The sequence below is a fragment of the Copidosoma floridanum genome, unplaced genomic scaffold (assembly GCF_036245765.1).
Source record: "Copidosoma floridanum isolate Cflo_tuat_1 unplaced genomic scaffold, Cflo_Japanese_pri ptg000005l, whole genome shotgun sequence".
NCBI lineage: Eukaryota > Metazoa > Arthropoda > Insecta > Hymenoptera > Encyrtidae > Copidosoma > Copidosoma floridanum.
In genome coordinates, this window is record NW_028321882.1 from 12,715,215 (window position 1) to 12,739,629 (window position 24,415).

General features: G+C 35.6%; 1 protein-coding gene across 1 annotated transcript in view; it reads right to left on the reverse strand.

Annotated features, from left to right (window-relative positions):
* The window catches only part of phr6-4 ((6-4)-photolyase), an 880,148-nt gene that overhangs the window by 532,399 nt on the left and 323,334 nt on the right, over positions 1–24,415 (reverse strand). The gene's annotated exons all lie outside the window — the stretch shown is intronic.

Below are 24,415 nucleotides of genomic sequence, written 5' to 3' on the forward strand. Positions count from 1 at the left end.
AGATTTTTGTTCTGAGATGTATCGGGAATATGTGTAAAATTTTCTAACTAAAAATGTTTCACATGACATGTCAACACACTACGGTGTTTTATTTAGTAAGTCTCGGGCGAAGCCGAGACGGGGGGCTGCTAGTATACTATACTTACATTGGCAATGGTAATAGCAACGTTTTTAAATCAGTTCAAGATGCAGATTCTTACAAAAGTTTTTATATTGCAATACAGAAAAAAGAGTGTGTCAACGACTTATGCAGGACTTTGTCCAAAAAAATAGAACAAATTGTTGAATATACTTAAAAAAGAAAACAATTTAGTCCTCGATAATATCCTACGTTTGCAAAACACTATCGAAGAGGTTATAAAGTACAGAGTGTCAAGTTTAAAAATTTTAATTCACTTGCAGAAACAAACTTGTTATCTGATGATATTGACAAAATTCCTCATCACATTTTCGTTGATCACAGTACGTGTCGTGGATTTTGCACAGAACATAATAGTAACAACACAAATTAGGTACTGTCCTTAGAAAAGGCTGGCTTATTTAATATAATTGTTAAAACAATGACCTTCTAGAGTACATAAGCAGATAGTTTTGTGTACCATGCTTCGAACAATTATTCAGAATCGTTTAATGGAATAGTGTATAAAAAATAAGGGGTAAGAGAATAAACTACTTTAAAAGAAGTTCTTGTCAAGGCAGAGCTGTTGTCTGCGCCATACAGCATAATACTTTAGCTTTAGGCAGTACTGTCTGCACAAATAAAACTGTTACTCCACCAGACGAGATGGGTCTTATTGAAGAAAATCATAAAAAAAATTATTATTAAACTTAAAAGGAAAGCAACTGAAATATACTAATAATGAAAAAAAATCACGATACTCAACTAAAGCAGATGTAAGTTATGGACCGAATGCTGTAAAATCGAATTGACTAGTTGAAATATATTAAAAAAAGTTAGAATTCAACAAGCATCATTTATTGAAACTCCAACAACAGCTTGTACAAATTGAATTTAATACAAGAGGTCGAGCATCCTTACCGTTGTGGTATTCCCTTAGAAAAAATATGATTACGGCACCAAGGTCTCGAACATTTGCAAAAAATTGACTAAAAAGAGTGTATTCTCGATATTAAAATCTATTTTATACTTACCAAACTTTAATGCAGCAATGCGATGGGAAATAATAATTGAAGAAATAGTACGTGAAGCCTTGCAACAGCAGATGCATATTGACACAGGCGAAAAAAGTTTTATTCAAAGCTGTGGATTATTTATAGATCAGAAATTTGTATTATTGGAAGCTTTTCTGGATGGACTTGTGAGTTTTAATGGTATTATCGAAATTAAATGTCCTTATAGTTTAAAAGACTATAGTCCACTAGAAGCACTCTGTTTGAAAATTGGTACAGTATGCAGTATGTTTAAATATAGTGATTTTTCAGAAATTTACGAAAAGCATGATTATCATTATCAAATTCAAACTCAGTTACATGTAACAGAACGTAATTATTGTATTCACGTCACAAGTCAGCAGTGCTGTTCGATGCTGTGGCAAGAGCTTATCGGAGCTTCCCCCACCCTCTTCTAGTGTTGGCTCGTTCCCCAGACTAGCTTTAGAATGGGACCACTTACCTACACGGATTAAAATGTACACGTGTGTATGTACATGTATCGACGCTTTGTACGAAAAGAATCACGGCTAATTTGGCTCTAACAAAGCCAAACACACTTCCTTTAGTTAATCGAAAAGAATCTAAACTTGGGCTTCTCATGAATGCTATAACAGTTTACAAAGTCTCACGAAAACTAGCTTAAACATCTGCACTTCAACGAAGACTATCTCTCATAGAAATACTCTTACAAAGAAAATCACAGTCCATGTAGTAAGGCAAAAAATGTCATAGTTAACAGCAAAATGACGAAAACTATTACGCATGGCCATACTCCGACGAAAAAAATCACATCTCTTAAAGTGTAAAGAAAAATATCACAACTGACTGTACTCCAACGAAAATTATCATGCATAGCAACACTCTAACGGAGAAAATCACACGTCCCAGAGTCTCACGAAAAGTATCATGGCTAATAGCAATCAAACAGAGACTATAATGGCAAACTATACTCAAACAAAAAAGGCTTAACCACAGTACAGAAGTTATATTAACACGTTTTACTGCGATGATGTAAGTAGTTGCATCAAACAATTTTTGGGCTAAGAACTCTGTATATTTTAAAAATTTAGGAAATTTAAAGTAATCTGAAGTTTATTTATTATGATTGTTAAATGATTTTTTTAACCAAAGGTATCCAAACCAAATTTTAAAAAAATGCAACAAAATAAAAACAGTATTCGGTAGTTAAATTATAATATTAGAAAGATTCTTTTTTCCGCTCAAAATATTGTTCTACTCATGTCTATATACACCAAATATTTGTATAAATTAATTTTATTTTGTAGTTTTTACAAATAAAATAACGTCACTTATAATCATCAAACATAACTGCCTTACAAAATCGTGAAATTTTTTTTTTTATTGATGCTCTAAAATAATAAAAAATGAATAAAAAATTTTTAACCAATGATTTTAACTCAAGTTGCGTGCACTTTAAGTCACCATTTTTTCACGTAACACAAGTTTAGACCTGCTGTGCAAGTTAATAATTCTAAAAGATGTGAAGTAATAATTTGCTTAAGAATGAAAAAAAAAAATTAAATGTTGCATTTTAAACCTCTACAACTTGATTATAAAATTTTACATTACAAGGTTTTTAATCGAAGTACTCATCCTTACGCATTTTTTTTTTAAATATCACAAATCAAAATTATTTAATTTTTCACAGACTTTTATCAAGTAGAGAAAAACTTATTAAGTACTGCATAAGGTAGTGTTAACCATTAATTTTTTTTGTTAGATTTTTACATAAAAACATATGGAGTACGTATAAAATACAAAAATAAACTTGTTACAAAATCATTTAATTTATATTCTTATAGCTTTCTGAAAATTATTCCGTAATTGTGGTAGAATAAAACTATCTTCTAACATTTTCTTCAAATCCCCGAGCTTTTTATCTTTCAACTTTTTCTTTGTAAGCTTGATTCAATTGATGTGAGCAAATATCATCAATATTCTTGTTTTTATTTAAATAATATATCTTGGTAGGTTCGTGAAAAATATCAAACTTAACAAAAACTTCTGCATTCTCTGGTATCACTTTAAGTTCGCGAATACTGGCTATTTTAGCTGTCTTTCAATTGAATAGGTCAGCCAAAGTGTCGAAATTATAGATTCCATTTTGTTCAACTTCTTTCACTTGATAACATGGATCTTCTTCTTTACTTTCACGTATATGTTTGGCCCACTTTTTTTGAGTAAAGATGGAGTTCCGTCTAGTGTGGTTCTCTATGCGGTCATGCACAGAGTCAACCTCTGACTGAGTATGACCCACTTCAAGAAAGCTGTGCAATACAAATTTTTTATTTTTAATATACAACGTTTATTTAATACATAATTTTAATAAGCTAAAATAAAAATTGTGTTAATTTATTAGACGTCATATTTATTGTATTATTTGTTGACGCTTATAACATGACTTTTTTAGAGTGAATTGATGAAAAAAAATGTGACACTCAAGACATTTAATCAATTTGTGTTCATAACTTATTTACAAATATGATTTAAAGATAAAATACTGATTCGATTGATTGCCACATAACTAATGCATTTTTATGTTATACATTATTTTATGAATCTGTGGAGTGTATTTGGAGCTACCAAATTAGAACATTGAAAAAAAAAATTATTAAATAAAGTTTGATTTTAGCGTGAAACACGCGAAAGGCAGTTTAACTTACGCTTGAATTTTTTAAGCTATAAAAGTGACTACGTGAAAGATCACATTTAAGATGCGCATAAGTTTAACATAATTGTAACATTGGGTAGGCCCTATCTTATGACAACAAGTGTAAAGTTAGACGTTATGTTTGCAATGTAAGAATTTCTAGTCATCTGTAGTCATTAAAATAACGAAAAATTGTTGTTTCATTTGTAAAATACTCACCTACAGAAAATTAACATAGTATTTAAAGCAAAATAATTATCTACTTATTAAGAATCAATTTTATACCATTTCTAGCTTCATTATAAAAATTAATTTCAACAATTAAAAGCTTAAGTAAAATTGACTACTGAAATATAAAAAATGTATCCATACCGATGTACTATTTTAACTTTTAGTACATTAGAGGTCTTCCCATACATAGGAAATATGTTCTTATTCCTTTTCTGCCCCAAACAGTTGTCTGTGTAAAAACGGAATTTCTTAGTACTGGACTGAACTTTTTGATTAATAAATTGCCAGGCATAAGAAGCGATTTCATTGGAACCTCTATTTCCTACAGTTTCGTTCCATAAGAAACTGTGGCCTTGAGATACACCTAATTCAAAAATGGTAAAATTAACATATTAATTAACACCAAACACTTAATTTAGACAAGTCTTATCATTCAATGCAATTTTTGTATCTAAAGCCATGAGTTTCTTTGCTTCGAATTTCATTTGTATGTGCATCTCATAAGTTTTTTGATTCTGAATTTTCTCTTCCGGTAACATATTTTCAAATGCAACATAGCTTTCAAATCTGAAAAACATTTTATCACGTAACGATGGTATGTAATATACATATATGAGTTCTAGGTAATTATTAAAAAATTAACTAACTCATGCATAATGTAATAAATATTTAATATTTTACAATCGAAAAATATACAATAAATTTTATTACGATACAATGACACTTTTTATAAACAATTTATTCATGGAAATTACCTATCCTTCTTTGGCTTAAAAAATCCATAGTTATACTTGTTATTGAATATTTTTGTATACATACTTTTGCTTGCAATATTGCACTCTACTTCGGTCTTATTCTTTTTTTTTTGTTCCTCCTCAGTCTCTAGTTCTTCTACATCTTCGTTTTCTTCTTCTTCACTCTCTTCTTCTGTATCTGTATCATTTTCTTTAACTCCTTCTTCACTTTCTTTACAACTATTTTCTTGTTTTCGCTCCTTTACATACATTCTGTATATTTTAGCTACAGATCATCCCTCTTCAAGATATTTCCTTTTATAGCTTTCCCCGCAATAATGCGATTCTATCACAGGAAATTTTTTTATATGTTCATGAACGGTTTTTAGCACTTTCTGGGGATATATGCAATAGGACGATTATCATGATGTCCTCGTAAATCATCAGTGATGCCACCAGTGACATTAACGTCGGTTTTTTTGTGTGGCTGTTCAAATGACTTGCAGGAAAATATCTGAATACATGGATACTAGTATAGTTTTGCTACTTCAGGCCTTTTTTTTCACCTTTCATCGTTTTCTGCCCCCTCAGTGAGAAAAATAGAGTTCACAACCGGTGCAGATTTGAATAGAGGGACCTCTTATGCTTACCCTGGTAGCATGCGCTACTAGGTACTAAAACTATTGTATAAAATAGGTGTAAAGTGTGACTGAAACGATACAATAGAGTCAGTAAAGCGTACATATTCAAGAGCGATTTCACGTTTTATTCTTAATAAGGAAGCTTAATTTTTTTATGAAAACTTAAGGTGGGAAATAAAAAAAGTCATGTTCCACAGGTGTGCTCCTAATTTTTCTTCCTTAAAAAAGTTGAGCTTCCTAATTAAAAATAAATCGTGGAACCGCTCTCAACTAGGATGAGCATAAGAAGAAGACCAATATTTTTGCCTTCTGGGCTTCAAGTACTTTTTCACCCTCGGATGCAAAGTGATTTGCAGATATAAAGTAGCGCACGGATGTAAGACTGCACTTCGCGCCTTCTGGAAGAGAATTGGGTATGTTTTTATTCTTTATTTTTTTTTTTTATTTATTTATTTATTTTTTTTTTTTCTTTTATTTTTGATGGTGCAATATTTTGTGGACTAATTTTCTACACATCTTAAAGAAAATATATTTAGCAGTATTGAAGATTTATTATTATAATACGACTTAAAAAAATTAAGTAATTCGTTTCCACAAAAAGTTTAATTTTATTGCATTTAACAAAAAATGTCAAACGTACCTCAAGTTTCCAAAAACATCTTGCGGCAAACAGTTACTCGACCACTAGCAGATGGTAAAGTAGAGATGTAGTGGTTCTGACGAGAATCTTTAGAAAACAACTGTGCAAGTTCAATGAATTCTTGATCAAGTTCGCGTTGACTTATTTAATCCCAGTTATTAAGGCATTCCCATTGTTTCACTTTACTGCCCAAGCCATAGTACATATCGAACGCTACTTGTCTCTCTGCCAGCAATATTTTTGTTTGACATTTGGTACAACAGATTTCTAAACATCCTGATCTTACAGATTTGGCATCAATTGGTCCCCTTCTTCCTACTTCGGCTGTTCCTGTAGCTCTAGCTTTTTGCTTTTTCGCTTTGACGTTTATCCATTCAGATTTTCTTTTCTGCCTTTTTTTTAAAGGCACCCCTTTGGTACTTTTTTTTTTTTTCGACTTTTAGTCTAAAAAATTAAGGTTTTTCTACAGGATTCTCAGCTGTACCTAACAATAGTTTTAATGATTATAATCGATTGTTTTAAATTATCTTGTTTTTTTCTTTAAAATACGGTACATTTAAATCGCTTAATCAATAATTTTATTTGTTGAAAAATCGGTAATGAATAAAATAAGTAAGAAAATTCTTAAAATTATTTGTTAAGGCGTTTGTTGCTTCAATTACAGAATTTTGTGATTGTGATGTTAGATGTATTAGTAATTTAGAAAGAAACGATTTTTTGCATTTTTTTCTACACTTTATGATCTAAATAACTTTTTTTCACTTTGTAAATCCTTGGTTTGATACATAAATTAAAAATTTACATAACAAACAATGTATAACAATTCTAAGACATATTTTTCTTGATTTAATAGCGATCCTCTTTGAGAGAACGTTTGTACAATAAATATCTCTGTATAGTAATTTACTTCATAAAAATAAAATTACCTTTAGTGGCAGAAGTTTCAGATTCAACTGCATTTGTATTTCGATTCGGTTGATTGATACTGCTTTTAACAGGGACATTATTCCCTACTATAATTGCATTTACATTTTGTAACTGATCAGGACATAATACTAGATCGACTGAGTTTTCAGTCCTAGCAAAGCTTATAGCTAAGAAAAAATTCTCGGATTATTTTTTTTATTATGATCATATTTTTTTAATTGTTTCTTTGACTAATAGGTACCCAAAAGTGGTGAGGTAGCAGCAGCATGTGCGTCGATATTGTCCACAACTTGTTGAAGCGGTGTCAATGATTTATTATACCAAAGCGTTTAATCTACAACTATAGTGAATAAAATTTAGTGTACACTCCTACCACAACATGCTGAAGTGTGACGTAGATATTTTTCACCGAATTATTTTAAACATGTTATTTATTATTTTAAACAACAGTTTTTACTTCATTACTAACAGCTATTGATCATATGCGATATTCTATAGGTATACATTTTTTGTTTAAAAATCAATGTAAAATAATTAAATTCAGTGCTTTCAATTTGGTCTGACAAAAAAAAAAGTTTAAGTAACAAACCAAAAAGTTAGGATTACTATAAAAACGTTATGAGATCAACAGGTTTTACTTGATTCAAAGTTTAAATGAGAATTTTATTACTGATAACAAAAAAGCTTACTTTTTGCTACTGCTGTTATTTGCTACGTTGTTTTTGCTATCCATACCCTACAATGTTACACAAAGCTTTAAAATGAAATAATTTTAATATAAAAATAAATGATATATTTTTAGTAAACAAAAAAGTTTTAAAAAATTATGAAAACAAGTGTCTGTTACGTCTGACTGGTCTTTACTTCATCATGAGTAAAAATTCTATTAATTGTGTACAGCGATGGTTGGTAAAGTAGGGACTTTGTCGTACTAATCAACACTTATAACCATACGAACCTCCAATATACCAACCCTCGGTATCAGCCATGGTTGTCCAGCAAGTAAAGATATACCATATAGCCTATATTAAAATTTGTAGATGATTTCCGATAAATTCTATCTATACTATACAAATTATCGTGAATGATTTTTAGTCATGAAAATTTAGTTGGCACATGCAATATAAGTTAGCTATCTTGGATGGCATCCAAACTGTATCGTCTTTTTACACATAAATTAACTTCAAAAATAAATCTTAAAAACATGTGCAATGAGTCATTAGATTGTGTTGTAGCATCAGATAAATCAGGTACTTTAAATGCAAGAAAAAACTAACGTATACCAAACTTTTGCAACATAAGTATATAGTTATTTTGTGTGCCAGTATGCATGGTATTTAATAAGTATCAACAACATCAACACACTTTACAATTACGGTTATCGCGCTCTTCATCTATATTTCACCTTTCAATACCAGCTGTGTATTTCTACTTCCTTTTTGTTACACCTTGACAGTAAAAAAAGTTTTCAGAACAGTATAAATTTCTCTTATTCTTTTTTTCTGACCTCCTCGTCAATTATTTATTCGGGAGAAGTTGGCGAAAGTTTTAAAAGTAAACATAAAACGAAAAATTTCATTATTCGTGAGCAAAGACACATGGTGGGGGAAGCTATACCCTTGCACCGGAAGTGGCGCAAATAAGGGGGTACCAACTACGGCATTTAAATAAAATACTTCTAAATTGTACAAAAATTGTTAAGAACTCTGTATATTAGTTTTTGTAAAAAATGTTGAAAATGTTATCATAGAACTTACCGTCAGGATTTATATAAAATATATTCTACAGTATTTAGAAACTGTATGGGAATAAGATGATGAAAAAATTCTGAACATAATAATAATTTAAAACTAAAAATAGTCAGTCAGATTTTAAAATAAATGTCGTTACTGATTTATAGATACCAGAATAGTAATAAGTAAGAAATCACATTTTTTCTACAATTATAAACTGCAGAACAACAACTTATTTTTAACTTGGTAAAGCAATTAAACAATGATTTTCAAGATATTCACATCTTTATTAAAATTAGTCTAAGCTACTTTCTTATAATTCATTTGATACAGTAAGCGTAAAAATTCTTTTCAAATTTTATTTTAAACGAATAAATTTGCAAAATCATTTAAATTATATATTTATCTGTAAGTATAATATATCATAAAAATAATCTGATTAGGATTGTCATAATCCGCAGTGATTATTCATTTCGTCAGAATTAAAGGCCAAAAAGGTCAATATCTTGTAATTGTTACATACGATATGCTAGGCATATTATACTAACTCCCCCTGGTGACCACGAAGCTACCTTATCAAGAGGGTACCAACGGGAGGGGAACGAGGTAATATAAGGCCCAGCAAGCTTCAAAATCGGGAGAACAAAGAGAAGACTCGGACAGACAGGGAGAACGAAGAGAAGACTTGGACAGACAGGGAGAACGAAGAGAACACTCGGAGAGATCGGGCAATTAATCGGAAACACACACGCGTCTTTGCCTTATAAATAAGTATCTCGAATAAAAGTCTTTAAGGTTCCAAGGTTTTGATCGTTTTCGCGAAGCACCTCCTTACCTTTCGATTTACCCACGTAACAGTTTTGGTGCTAGGTGTGGGGTTTGGTAAGAGTCAAAATTTTTTTTTGCACGCCGAGAAGCATACATAGTGCAGTGCCGCGAGAATACAACAATTAAAAATCGAGGAGCCGAGAAGCCGATTAAAAAGGATAGGAGCAGTCATATTCTGCAAGCGACGGTGACATTAACCCGCAGGAAAACAGGACTAGGACACCAACTGCTGATAATCACAGGATCAAGGATCAAGGAGACAAGCGGCGAGCGCTGAAAAGAGATGATTTTCAAAATCTTATTTTTACTGGTGTGCATATCAACGAGACCGTAAGTCCATTTCTAATAAAATTAATTTCATACCTTACTCCCCGGGAAAAAGAGGGAAGGCACTTATTAGGCGAAAATAAGGTCGTAGAAAATTTTTGTTTCTGGATTTATATTTATTACCACGTCCACTCCCCACGTTTGGCGTTTTTTTTTTCTCACTCTTAGAACCCGAAGAGAAATCGTGCGAGACAACAGACTTAAACAAACAGCAGATTAGGAAAATTTAGGCATATCAAACATAAAACAGAGGGAATTTATAAGTAGGCTTTCTCAGATATAGAAAATATCCGAAAATAATAATATAATAATAATAACCGGCACCCATATACACCACTAATTTCATTATTATAATTCTTATTAACAAAACAGACCGCAGATATTCCCAAAATAATATTTTTTGCTAGTTATCACTAAACAAAGAAAGGGCCAAAATTAAAGAGAGCTAGTAAAAGACGAACGCTGCTCTTTTATTTTCTTAACTCGTCTGTCACTACTCTTTTCACCTAATTATTGTTAAGCTGTGACACAGGTAATTAAATGCAGTCCCGTTGCTAGGAGAATAAATAAACCTTATCAGAACCAAAAAGGAGAATACAACACATAGAAATACATATATAAAAGAGGAAAAGAAAAAGAAAAAGAAAATAAAAGGAAAAAAAATGATTCATCTACGCGACACTATCCATGAGTCAGAGAGTGATAGCGAAGGCCCAAGTAATAATATGACGGCAGACTTGTATAGGCCAGAGCCCAATAGTAAACAAAAAAAGGAAAATATGACGGAAAGAATGTTGGAATTGAAGCTGGAACCCGAGGGGTGCAAGAAACTAGACGCCTTGGACGAAGAAACAAAAGCGATAGTCATGAGTTTATTTTCAAAGATAAAAGCAAAACTTAAAAGAGCAGAGGAAGTGAACGTGCCACATAAGTCAAACACTGAGACCAGCCGGAATCTGTCACCGACGATAAGGGATCGAAGGGACATATTGTGTGACACAAACACAAACACAGGACGTATAAATAAAGAAATAGACCCTCTTTCTGGCGAACGAGTCTTTGGGCGAAGCTTAAGAGAAACTGAAGAAATACGTGGAACTCGAAAAAATGAAACAAATATGTTATCAACACAATGGAGCATGCCAGAGAAACAAGAGCGGCCGATTCACGTTACACCCCGTTACGAATATCAAGGCACAAGAAACTCCTGGACGAGAGACTTACATGCTCAACAGCTGTGGGACGGATTAAGGGATATGAACAAAGAACCTGGAAAAATAAAGAAATTCGTGTCTATGGTAGCAGAACCACCGTTGACTAATAGTTACACAAACTGGACCGATTTTAATGAACATAGGGATAGGGACAATATAGCACCAACTATGGGCCTATATACAGAAAATATGCAAGCTACGGGTAATCATAACCATCCACGCAGACCGCAGAATTTACAACAAAACATTCTGCCCGCGCTCAGCCACATGGCAAATAGCATCCCGCTCTTCAACGGTGATCCAATCAATCTGCCGCTATTCGAAAGAATGGTAAGAATAACTGTTCAAATGATCGGTCCAGAATATGAATTATTTTTCCTTGGAACCATTGCAAGTAGACTAAAGGGAAAAGCAGCTGAGCATTTCGCGCCTAGATTGGCTTTATCCGGCACGGTCCAGGAATTTCTTCGGGAACTTTCGAACAGATATGGGAGTATAAACAATTCGGACACTTTAATGGCACAATTGAAGATAATCAGACAGCAAAATCGGAAATCGATAGAAGATTACGGCGAAAGGGTACAACGATTATATAACAGGCTCACGATGCTGCACGATTCAAATCCAAGCTTACTGCCGATTTAAAAGCAAGTCCTAAAGGAAGGCGTGGAGGCAGAAGCAGTCAAACAATTCACATATGGGTTGCACCCAACATACAGGTGCAAAATCACAAGCTTAAATCCGAGGACTCTCTGTGAAGCAATCATAGAGGCATTAAAAATAGAGAGTGACCTTAGTCTACGGCACGCATTACCAGTGAGTGCACTGCCTGCATACAATAAGGCAACAACCGAGCGAGGGCCACTAGTAAACCTAGCAAGTAAAGAGGATAACACAACAGAAATCACTAACGGGGCACAAGGGACTGCAGCAAACGTAAAACGCTGTATATATTGCGACGGCCGAACTGGGCATTCAGTCGAAGAATGCTGAAAATTACTAGCAGTAATCAATGACAGAAAAACTTCGCGAGACAACGGAAGAGAGTTAAAAGGAAATTGCAGTTATTGTCAGAGACCAGGACACTACGTGAGAGACTGTCGTTTACGCATGCAAGACATAGAGGAAGAGGAAAGACGGCGAAACGAGGGAAATAACCAACCCGTGAATAATACCCATACCAACAGAAATGCCTATGATTATAGGGGTAAAACTCTTAACTATAATAACAATAATTACAATAATTACAACAGGGGCTATAATAATGGCCCAGCGGAACAATATAACAGGAATAATAATTAAAATTATGGGAATAATAACTACAATAATAGAAATTACGATTACAATAATAGAAATAACAACTACTATGACAGGAATTATTACAATAACAGGTATAATAACTACAACCGTACAGGGAGCAATTATTACACCAACCGCGGCTACAGTGACCAGTATAATAACAACAACAGGGAATTATTCAACCGTTATGGGAACAACTATAAAAATCAAGACAGTAGGAACGGCTATAATAGGGACTCAATTAGGCAAGAGCCGCCACGGGATAGGGGCCCACAGCATCGAGAAAACAACGCATACGGCCATGACAATAGGAGGGACGTACCGGCAGCTTTAAACTCGCAAGATGTTCGATTTGCGCCCCAAACGTCGGGCATCAACTAGAGAAAGAGATAGAGAAAAGTGTGTCTAGTGAGTAAGAATGTGTGACAGAGAGGCCGCAAAAAAAGGAGAAAGAGATAGTAGAGAAGAAGACGCACAACGACAGTCCGAGTACTTACACAGTGCAAGAAAAAATAGAAAGTAATACGGCACAGCAGGATACCACTCCGATAAAACAGAGCGGAAAACACTCAAGAGAAAGGCAGGAGAGCCCGCAAGAAAAGTAATCAGACAAAGGCACCGGACACACATGTAGATAATGATGAACCCAAGCTTTCAGAGCGCGACGAAGAAATATAGCAGCTTCCCAAGATAACTATAAAACTCGCGAGAACAGGGCATAGGCCACCATCGGTCCGGTTACAGGGACCACAGTAAAAGAATGGAAAGGCGACTTTTTATGCGGATACAGGCGCAGAGATTTCGATTGTAAAGGTTAATTTTCTAAGCACAGACATGCAAATAGACAGTAGGTATCGAGTAGCTATTATCAGCGTGACTCACGGAGCACGCAAAACGTTGGGCACAGTACAGGCCCAGTTGCATGGATAAGAGTGCACATTACATGTAGTCCCCCATGACTTCCCAATTAACGCGGAAGAAATCATAGGGTGGGATATTTTTAAGCGATACCGGGGCCAAATAAGCACCGCCGAGAATACGATTAAATTGGATAGCGTAGAGATATCACTGGTAAGGCCGGAGTGTTTTAAAATACCTGCGAGATCGAGGCAAGTAATTTATACGCGAATATGAAAAAGCAAAAATAATTTAGAAAATGGCTGGATACCCCTCCAAGAAATGGAGGAAGGAATATTGTTCGGGAACTTTATAGCCAGGAATGTTAATGGTGAAATAGTCGCAGAGTGCATTAATACAAGTAACGAAATAAAATACGTGCCTGTTCCGGAAGAAGAGCTGCTAGAATATGAGAAAATTTACCGGAGGCATGCAGAAGATGTCGAAGGGGACGACGTCGAAAGCTTGGGAGAAGCAATGATAAGATTGATTAATAAAAAAAAAAGAGATGACGAGGAAAAAATTGAAATTTTTACAAAAAACGAAGGGGAGCTAGAGAAACAAAAACGGGTGGACAAAATTATGCAACTCGTAGACACAGCTGGTTGCAACAAGGAAGAAATAGAACATGTGAGAAAACTGATCGAGTCAAACCCTTATGTATTTGGCCTCGACGGTGAGCCTCTCAAGGCAACACACCTGATAAAACACCGAATTATAACGACGTCGAATAAACCCATCGTAGCGGAAAGATTCAGAAATCCTCCAGCAATAAGGGATCAAATGAAAGTCGAAATTTAAAAAATGCTTGAACAAGGAATAATTGAACCCTCCACATCCCCGTATAACTTAAATACATGGATAGTGGCAAAACAACGGGGGCCAAACAATGAAAAAAGAGTAAGAGTGGTCACAGACTTTCGACTACTAAACAAAGTCACAGTAGGGTTATGTTACCCACTACCGTTTCAGAGTGACATTTTAGAGAATCTAGCATCAGCACGTTACATCACGGTAGTGGACCTCAAAACAGGATTTTTTCAGGTAAAAATACACGAAGATGATGCACATAAAACCGCATTTTCGGGCCCAGACGGGCACTACCAACACAAAAGGATGCCTATGGGGTGCAAAGACTCACCAAACACATTTCTAAGGGCTATCGCACTAGCACTAGCAGGATTACAAGGCCATGAAATATAAGTTTATCTCGACGACATAATGGTATTCGCCCCTGACCTTGAGGAACACGGGATACGATTTACGAAATTGCTAAAACGGCTCGCAGCCGCCAACCTCACGATAGAGCCCAAGAAATGTCAATTCTTAAAAAGAGAGGCGAAAGTGCTCGATCATATTGTAGGCAATGGACAGATAATGACTGACCCAAAGAAACTTGAGGCAGCTAGAAATTACCCTCAACCAACAAATGCAAAAAAGATAAAACAATTTCTAGGATTTGTAGGCTATTACAGACGATTCATCAAGAATTATGCACGAATTGCCCAACCCCTATCAAATCTTCTAAAAACGGGCACGAAATTCAAATGGGGCGATTAGCAAGAGCAGGCATTTAAAACTCTTGTGGATACATTGTGCAGCGGACCTGTACTCATCGCCCCGAATTTAGAAAAATCTTTTATCGGTACGACAGATGCATCGGATTACGCGATGGGAGCAATTTTAAGTCACGGAGAGATTGGAAAAGATAGACCGTGTGAGTACGCGTCTCGCTGTCTCAAAGGGAGCGAACTCCGCTACCCGACGTACGACAAAGAACTTTTGGCAATTGTATTCGCAAATGAGCAATTTACGCCATACCTATACGGACGGAAATTTACGGTAGTTACAGACCACGAGCCGCTTAAACACTTTCATTTATCTAAAAAACCAGACATTCGTTTCAATAGGCTCAAAGCGGAATTAAGAGGGTATGAGTTCGAAGTCATATACCGCCCAGGCATAAACAACAGACCACCTGATGCATTATCGCGTAACCCAATACTACAAAAGGGAGAAGAGAATTCTGGACGGCCACGCCAAGAGCTATATCAACTGGCAGACGAACAAGAGAAAGAAGGACTGGCTGATAGCAACGGACTTCCGGCGCGCATCTTTAAGACACGGGCGACGCGTAGTAAGCGCATTCAAGGGAACACAAAAAAAAGGAAAATTACCTATGCGGATTCAGAAGATTCAGATGAAAAAGTACAGAAAAAGAAACATAATTTTGGTTGATGGGATAAAAATATGCGCGATATAAGAACAGACGGCCAAGCCGCCGGCGACGGAGACTCCGAATCCGAGGGAAAAGTGGGAATAAGCGAAAAATTAAGCAAGATAAGGAAAACGGTGAGAAAACGGGGTTGTTCAAGGGAAAACATTATATTTATGGATTTAAAAACGGAAACAGACATGGAAGCAACAGACGAAATTATTTCGCAAGGGCCGATAAACGACAAATCAGCCTATATGCAAAGAGAGGACCGAATGCAACAAGGAATAAAATCGACGAGCACACCGGCAATCGAGAAAAACGAAATTGGACCAAAAGAACGAAAAACTCGTAAGCGTCAATTACACACACTTAGAAGAAAGCAAGCACCATTCTCTATCACAGAACACAACAAAAGTCTGTCAGGAGATATTATAATTGCAAACTGCGGGACACCAATAATAACAAATGATGATTCAGAAAACCATAGTCCAAAACTTGATGATTGGAGCTGGCAGCTGATACAAGCAAGCCTAGCAGCCGAAGTGGCGGAGAAAAAGAGAGGCAAAGAAGAAGCAAGCGATATCCGAAAGCTGACGGAAATAGACGAAACAGCAGAAAAGACCGAAATCACGGAGAAAGGCGTTTTCAAAAGCAAGGAGGTCGAAGTGATGGAGAGAGCCGACCAAGCACCAAGCGAACCAAAGAAAAAAGAGAGCGAAGAGGAGCTTGCACGGGACGAGGATACGATGAATAGCCCGCTCACCAATGGCACCAACATATATAATAATACTGAACGTATAAACGGCACAATCCGACACAACGCAATCCTTTACGACCTAATAGACGGCCTTGGTGGCGGATTTTGGGCAAAAGTCCTAATTGACGTTAAAAAACGAGCGGTTGAAGGTCAACAAGGATTAAGAATAGACCTATGGAAAGATGAAAATGACCGAGTAGAAAAATCAGAAAGTTCAATGGACAGTAAAAACCAAAAAGAAAATGAGAACACGAAAATTAGGAATGATTCGCCACCACTAAATGAGTTAAGGGAAAATTATGCAACGTTGGTCGAAATGAGCGAAGAAGAAGATAGGGAGACTTGTGAATGTGAAGATTCTTGCGCAGAGCCGAATAAGAGGCTCACGTTAGCCGACGTACCCCGGGACGGAGGCTGTCTCTTTCATTGCCTCATACTTTTATGTGGATTGGAAATGTCACAGGACAGACTGAGAAAAACGCTCCTTAGCTCGGAATGGATGAATAAATGTAATGAAAAGACCCAGAGGGCACAAAAAATATCTTAAAGAAGAACCACGCGTTTGGGGACGGGGAATACGCCTTTGCATTTTCTCAAATACATAAAGTAAACATTTGCATCCACTTTCAATTATCAAGAGAAAGAACAATCTTTCAACATTTTATAGGGAAGAAAGGGGAAACATTTAAACACATAGCCTCAAGAATGATCATTATCAGGCTTTGATAGAATACGATGAAGGTAGCCATCTGACAGCAGACCACGAAGAAAATAGTGAAAAGGGCTCAGCTAGCGGAAAAGATTTAAACGATACTAGAGTCAGCACCAGTGAGCAGGGCAATTGCGAAGAAGGACACGAAACAGGAGATAGTGATGTCAGACGCATGAGCAACGGGGAGAGCTCCAATGATGAGTCAGGAAAAGGAGAGAGACAGACGAGCAGTGAAAATTTCGCACAAAAAGAGGGAGAGAGCGCAACAGAAAAGGTGCACGAGGACAGGGATACACCACCACCCGACCCTCCACCACCACCTGATACCGATAGCACATCGACAATAGCCTGGGGAAGCGAAGAAGAGAGCAGGGGACTCAAACAAGCTCTAGTCGAGGAAAGCTAAAGCGATCAAAAGGAGGGGAGTTATCTCAAGAACTTCAGCGTGCTAGATAAATATAGGGTATGCAGAACCCGACTACCGTGTGATAAGCCACCATGGATCCCAGGCGATGGATTAGACCCCCCTCCATCTCAAAAAGTAAAGAAAGTAGAAGACCACCCCTTCAGATACCTAGACAACCTAGCCTCCTGTACAGTAGTGAAAAACGTCCTGGATACAGAGACAATTGACGCGCTCTACGAGCGGGGATACATTGATCCAATAGTGATGAATCACGAAGTGAGGGCGGTCGGAAACGCCATGCTTTCTAGAAAAAGGAAAGTATCGGTCATACGCTTGTACGTGAAAAAACACTTCGATGACAGGGCGTTACGGACAGACATCAAGATATGCTTAAAATCACTCCAGGGATTAGTGAAAAGCAATAGTCTAAGAAACATTGGAATAATAAGGGACCTCGCGATTCTAGACATAAACCAATGGATGTATTCGATCGAGCAGCTAGAAGAAATTTTCAAGGAAATGAACATTATAATTATTTTGTACACAAACACGCTTGTTGTGCCACCAGTAGATCAACGATTTAAAGTTATTAAAGAGTACCATGAGTCAACGGTGGGAGGACATAGAGGGATTAACAAAACTTATAATAGGATAGCAAAGGATTTTTACTGGAGAAACATGATACCTGAAGTTAGGCAATTTGTGGCCGGATGCGAATCGTGACAAACGAAAAAACTGGTAAGAGTAAAAACCAAACAGGCGATGCTTATTACTAACACACCGAGCAGACCACTTGAGAAAATTTCAATAGATTTTTATGGACCAATAAATAAGCCTTCAGACCATGGTAATACGCATATATTGTCAATCCAGGACTGGCTGACAAAATACATAGTATTAGCGCCGGTACAGCGAGCAACGGCGCAAAAAATGGTAAAAGCTTTCTTAAACTACTTTATGGCATATTTTGGAGCCCCAGAAAAATTATTATCAGACAGGAAGACACACTTTATGAACAGAACAATGGAAGAGTTCGCAAGATTGTTCAAAATCGATAAAATCGGCAGCACAGCATTCCACCCACAGAGTAATGAAGCAATAGAAAGAATGCACCACGTGCTATGCGAGTATCTCAAGGCGTACGTCGACAAAAACGAAAAATGGGATGAATTAATACCTTTATGCATGCTTGCATATAATACATCCGAGCATGAGAGCACGGTGTACACTCCGTACGAGTTACTCTTGGGACAGAGAGCACGTATCCCTTCGAGCTTTAAAAGGGTAGAAACAGATCAAACGTATAGCAAATTCTTCGAGCAAATCACAGATACCCTCACACAAATGCGAACAATAGCAGCGCTGAAACAAGTACAAAGCAAGTATAGACCCAAATATTACTACGACAGGAAACTTAACACCAAATTTTTTATGGAAGGAGAAATGGCGTACATATTAAAAAAGCCATCAAAAGGCAAATATGATTCGCTATACGAGGGCCCGTATGAACTTACAGGTATCAATTATATTAACAAAAACGTAAAATTACAGAGAGGTGACGAAATAAGAGTATCGCATGTAGATAAGATCAAAAAAGCATGCATGGTAAAGGCACCGCCAGAAAATGCGAACAGGGTGAAGAACACGGAAGTTCGGAATTAAACATTTGACTTCACTTAAATTTTCGCGGCCCCCAGACGCGGCGCGAAAATATTTCAGGGAAAGAGTGGGATTAATTAGGTTTACGATAAAACTTTTTTCGCGGCCCCGGACGCGCCGCAAACTAGATATTCACATACGTTAGACTTAGATTTGCAAAAAAAAACCACAACTATAATGGATAGGTACGCATGAACAAAGCAATAATAATATTAATCAATTGTAATTTGATGTAATGTGAATGGGAAAAAAGCAAAGCGAATGAGAAGCGCGTGTGGCACTCTCTAGTGAGTAGACGTATTCAATAGGAGTAGAATTAACTCACAGGCCAAATGTACAAATCACGAATAGTGAAGACAAATAAAAAGGAAAAAACAGACGTATAAGCTGACATATACTTGTAAATTAAAATAATTTTACTCTTAATTACCCGATTGACTTCATTATTGTAAAAAAAAAAAAAAATATATATAAAAAAAAAAAAAAAAATTTTAGCAATTATTGTAAGGTAGAGAGGAGCATGGAGGAATGATAAAAAAAAAAAAAAACTAATTCCAGAAAAAATAAAACTTTTTTTTTAAAAAGACCCACGAGCCCACGTCGAGTATGAGAGATTAAACCTCCTCTTCTTACTTCCTGCTATCGTTCTCTATTAGAAACAATCCCACTCCTACCATCATGATATACTGATAACCACAACACCTGAAACGCCACACATAATCGTAACGGGATATAGAATTGACTACCATGTCTAAATTAACGAATAGCCCGTTCGTCAAACTGTCCACCTCAAAGTTAGAATAATTTTGCAAAAAACTACATGGACCAGTACTTAATTGTTCATGTAAAGGAGACTAAAAATAATGCACCCAGATCACCGCTCGACGATCGAGAGGAATAATCGACCACACCCAGTGTGCGGCAGTGTTTCTGAGAACTTGGCCATCGAAGGACAACGTTACTAGGCCATCCTCATTCAAACAGGGTCGTCGATATTGGAGAGAAGGCATACGAATCTACAACCCGCATGCTTAACTGAAAAAAAATAAAAGACGCTTGCAATCACATAAGCTGTCACTTACATAACGACATTGCGCAGCAGTGTACGCGAGCTGCTCCTGCTTTTGCAAGAAAGAAAAAAATAAAATTGCATCCATAAGGACCACACACGGAGATTCTACTGGCGCAAAAAGAAAAAAAATCACGCTGTGATGCAAGTAGAGTTAAAGCTCAGCTTTGAGAACTCAGTCGCCGCACAAACATCTTAAAAAGTACACTTTCTCTAAACATTAGATAGTAATAAATGAAAGCTTTGTTTTTGTAAAAAAAAAAAAAAAAAAAAAAAAAAAAAAAAAAAAAAAAAGAATATCGAAAAAGCAGCGAACTAACTCAGCAAATACGTCTACGGCGTCAAGAGTTGTTGTTGACAAAAAAAAATACCCTTATGAATCCTTTCCTAAATCTGACCACATAAGAAAAGAGATAAGAGGAGTATGAGGCAAACATTATATAAAAAAAAATGTATGGGTGAAAAGTATCAGAAATATGTACGATACGGGTCAAAACTTCACTGCCAGAAAATGATTTTTTTTAATTTATACCTCCAAGCTTGTCTTGACCAAAAAAATATACTAGTGAAATGTAAGGCAACCAATCGTCAAATTCTTTGACTCTACAGTGTTCTTGAATATATTATATGACCCCTCAGGCAAAATGGAGCGCATTATATTATATCCGACTATTCACAAACTCAATAAGTGACTTATATGCGCACGTAGAGCCGATGCGAAATAAAAGATAACGTAATGAAACATATTTACGATGTAGAATTTTTTCAACTAGGAGAAAAATACCCACATTGACAAAGACACTAAAATAAATTACAATAATTGTACAAAAAAAGTAAAGAAAGAGAATTAGAAGACATACGTTTATTATTATATACTTTATATGTGAGGAGAGAGCCACACTCGCAGCTCAACGCTAACCAAATAAAGAGGGGAAACATAAGAGAAAGGGTAAGGTACATACGGTAATACATTTAAATAAATACCTATAGATGGAGTATAAGAAGTGTTAGGACAAGTATTTATCACAAAAATTAGGGTTGGTAACTAATAGCTAACAGCTTTATATATTACAGGATTAATGAATTTGGCATGGGGCTTCTTTTTCTTATGTATAAGTGCCTTCTCTATCGGGGGGGCCCTACTACTGATATGTTATAGAATGTTTACAGGAAAACAAAAGGTTCAAGAAGAAGCACGAGAATTGGCAGTAAATCAAACCACACCGACAGTAGAACTCAGAGCAGAAAAGTGACTGCGATCCTCTAGACGGATACTAGAATTGTCAGTGACAAAATTAGAATTCGTGAGCCTCGGGGATGAGCGCCGGGAGTCGCTCGACTATATCGAAGGGCGCAGTCCGAAGGATGAAATTATTAAACTAGAAAAAAATTTTTTTTTAACTATGTAGTGTCGAAAAAATCACTGTAAGTCAAAAAAAAAAAAGAAAAAAAAACTGGTAGTTGTAGCAAAAATAATAATAATAATAATCATAATAGTCATGTTATAAGTATAATAACAACAAATACCATTTTATCAATGGAAAAATGAGAATGAGCACCGGGAGTCGCTCGGCTATACCGAGGGGCACAGTTCGTAGGACAATAAAAATTTTTTTTCTTTTCATAATAAGGTTGTACGAAATTTTTTTCCTCTCTTTTTTGATTAATAAGCGCAAGTTAAAGTATGAAAAAAAAAAAAAAAAAAAAAACCACATTGTAAAACCACACTTAATGTAAAGTAGTCGATAACAGAAGCCCGCTTCGCGGAAATTTTATATATAATTGTAACGTAAGGCAAAGCGCATACAAAAACAATATTGTTATACACTTAGCACACGATGAGAGGAGACTGAATGATTGTGAGAGAAAAAATATTAATGTAAAGGAAACAGCGGTTCTCTAAAAGAATGGAAGAATGAGTGTAGGATACTAAACTACATTAACAACACAAACAACAGAATACAATACAGCACACACACGCACCCTTGCAACAAATCCACAGGCTCAGTACCGTCAACATCGGAAAGCCAGCGTCGTCGAGGGCGATGACGTCGCGGCCTCGGACGTGTTACGTACGATATGCTAGGCATATCATACTAACTTCCCCTGGTGACCACGAAGCTACCTTATCAAGAGGGTACCAACGGGAGGGGAACGAGGTAATATAAGGCCCGGCAAGCTTCAAAATCGGGAGAACGAAGAGAAGACTCGGACAGACAGGGAGAATGAAGAGAACACTCGGAGAGATCGGGCAATTAATCGGAAACACACACGCGTCTTTGCCTTATAAATAAGTATCTTGAATAAAAGTCTTTAAGGTTCCAAGGTTTTGATCGTTCTCGCAAAGCACCTCCTTACCTTTCGATTTACCAACGTAACATAATGTTATGTGCTTACATGTTTGTTTGTATTAGTTATTTAAATTATTACAACACAATATTTAATTTTGAGTGACCTGAATAATTTTAAGTAAAGCACACAACTTTCATGTTCTTAGAGAAAAATACTGTTTGATTCCAAACGTCTCCATACAATGTTTTCGCATGTTCACGAAAAATTTGATACACATTACTGTATGTACACGCAAGGAGAGCTATGTTAATTTTAACCATGAAAGCAACGTTAAATTTGGAACGGTATCCCAAGTACCTTATTTTTTATATATGGGCCAAGTCAATTTTACTATCAATCACGGTAATTATTCTAGTATAGATAGCATTTATCAGGATTCATCTACACTTTTAACTATAGGCTATGGTAATTTTTTCCCTGTTGGAATACCGTGACTGATATCAAAGGTTGGTATAACAGGGACCTCATCGTACTAACATGCCACAATAATCCTTCTATATCAACCTCCAATTTCAGCCACAAAAAAATCACCGTAGCCTACAAGCCAACAGTAAAGTTTGTTGATAAACCCCGATGAATGTTATCTATACTAAGAAAATGACTGTAAATGCTACCAAAATTAACTTGACACATTATATAAAAAAGTGGCTAAATTCATGCAAAACACTTCGTTTTGCATGTCATACATGAAGAACTTACGAGTTGCAAAAAGTGTTTTTAAAATAAGAGGATTCAATTTAGATTTGATCCGTCATTATATAAAGCTTTATTTCAACATAAGTATTTAACCTTCGAATGTTAAATAACAAACTCTCAATTTCAGTTCTAGACTAAGTCTTAATTTTTTTATTTTTGTTGTTTTGTATTTAAATATATCTGCATACGACATTTTTATTGGTCATTCTAAGTGTTTGTTAGTACGTCATTTAATTTTTGAATAGTCCTTTAATGTCTAATAAATGCAGTAATCAAATCGATGCGCTCTTATTAAGCAATATCCTTATTGAAATATTTATTATATGCAGCCTTTTAGTTACTAACTCAACGCACACACTAGTTGCGAGTGCTCAAAGATCCTTATTTCTAACATTATCCCAAAATCAGGTTTACACATTGATTTATTGTAATTCACAGGTAAACAAATCAATACGTAGTATAGAGAAGGCTGAACCTATAGAATTAAGCTCTTCTTCTTCATAAATTGAGGAAAAGAGAAACATTCAAGTAAGTACAACTTATGCTAATTAAAATTAAATTTTATCAACAAAAGTATACACAAGTAAAGGTTAAGCTTTGTTACGTAAAGTGAACATGTGTAGCTTTTTGTTAGCACAGGTTGTGTAGCGTATTAGATCGACGAGATATGATCTTTTTTTTGGACTCAAAGGTCATGAGTCCGAGACTCTCGAAGTTAACTTTTTTTTGTTATATTTCGTATTTGAATCGATTAAGATATTTGTTTATTTTTAAATAACTATATAAACCGAATTTCAAGCAGCTAATATCCAGTATGCTCAATGGCCCAATCTTTTTTTTTTATTAAGTTATAAATAATCAACACCTTTAGCATGTAATCCCCAGTATTCCAAAGCGTGTGCTTGGCCGCGCTTTTATTTATTTATTAAGTATTCCATTTTTTGACAGTCTAATCCAAAGTAATTCGAAACGCTCTCTTGTGTGGGCTTTTATTTATTTACTAAGTATTTTACATTTTGAGAGCGAATTCTAATGCCAAGTAATCTGAAGCACTTGCTTAGCCGGGCTTTTATTTGTTGATTAATTCTTCAACAATTTAAGAGCCTAATTCTAAGTATTTTAAAGTGCTTGCGTGTGTGTGCCTTTATTTATTAAATAAATTTATTTCATATTTATATCATAATAAACAAAATAATTGCAATAATCAAAATTAAAGGAATTATAAAGTTAC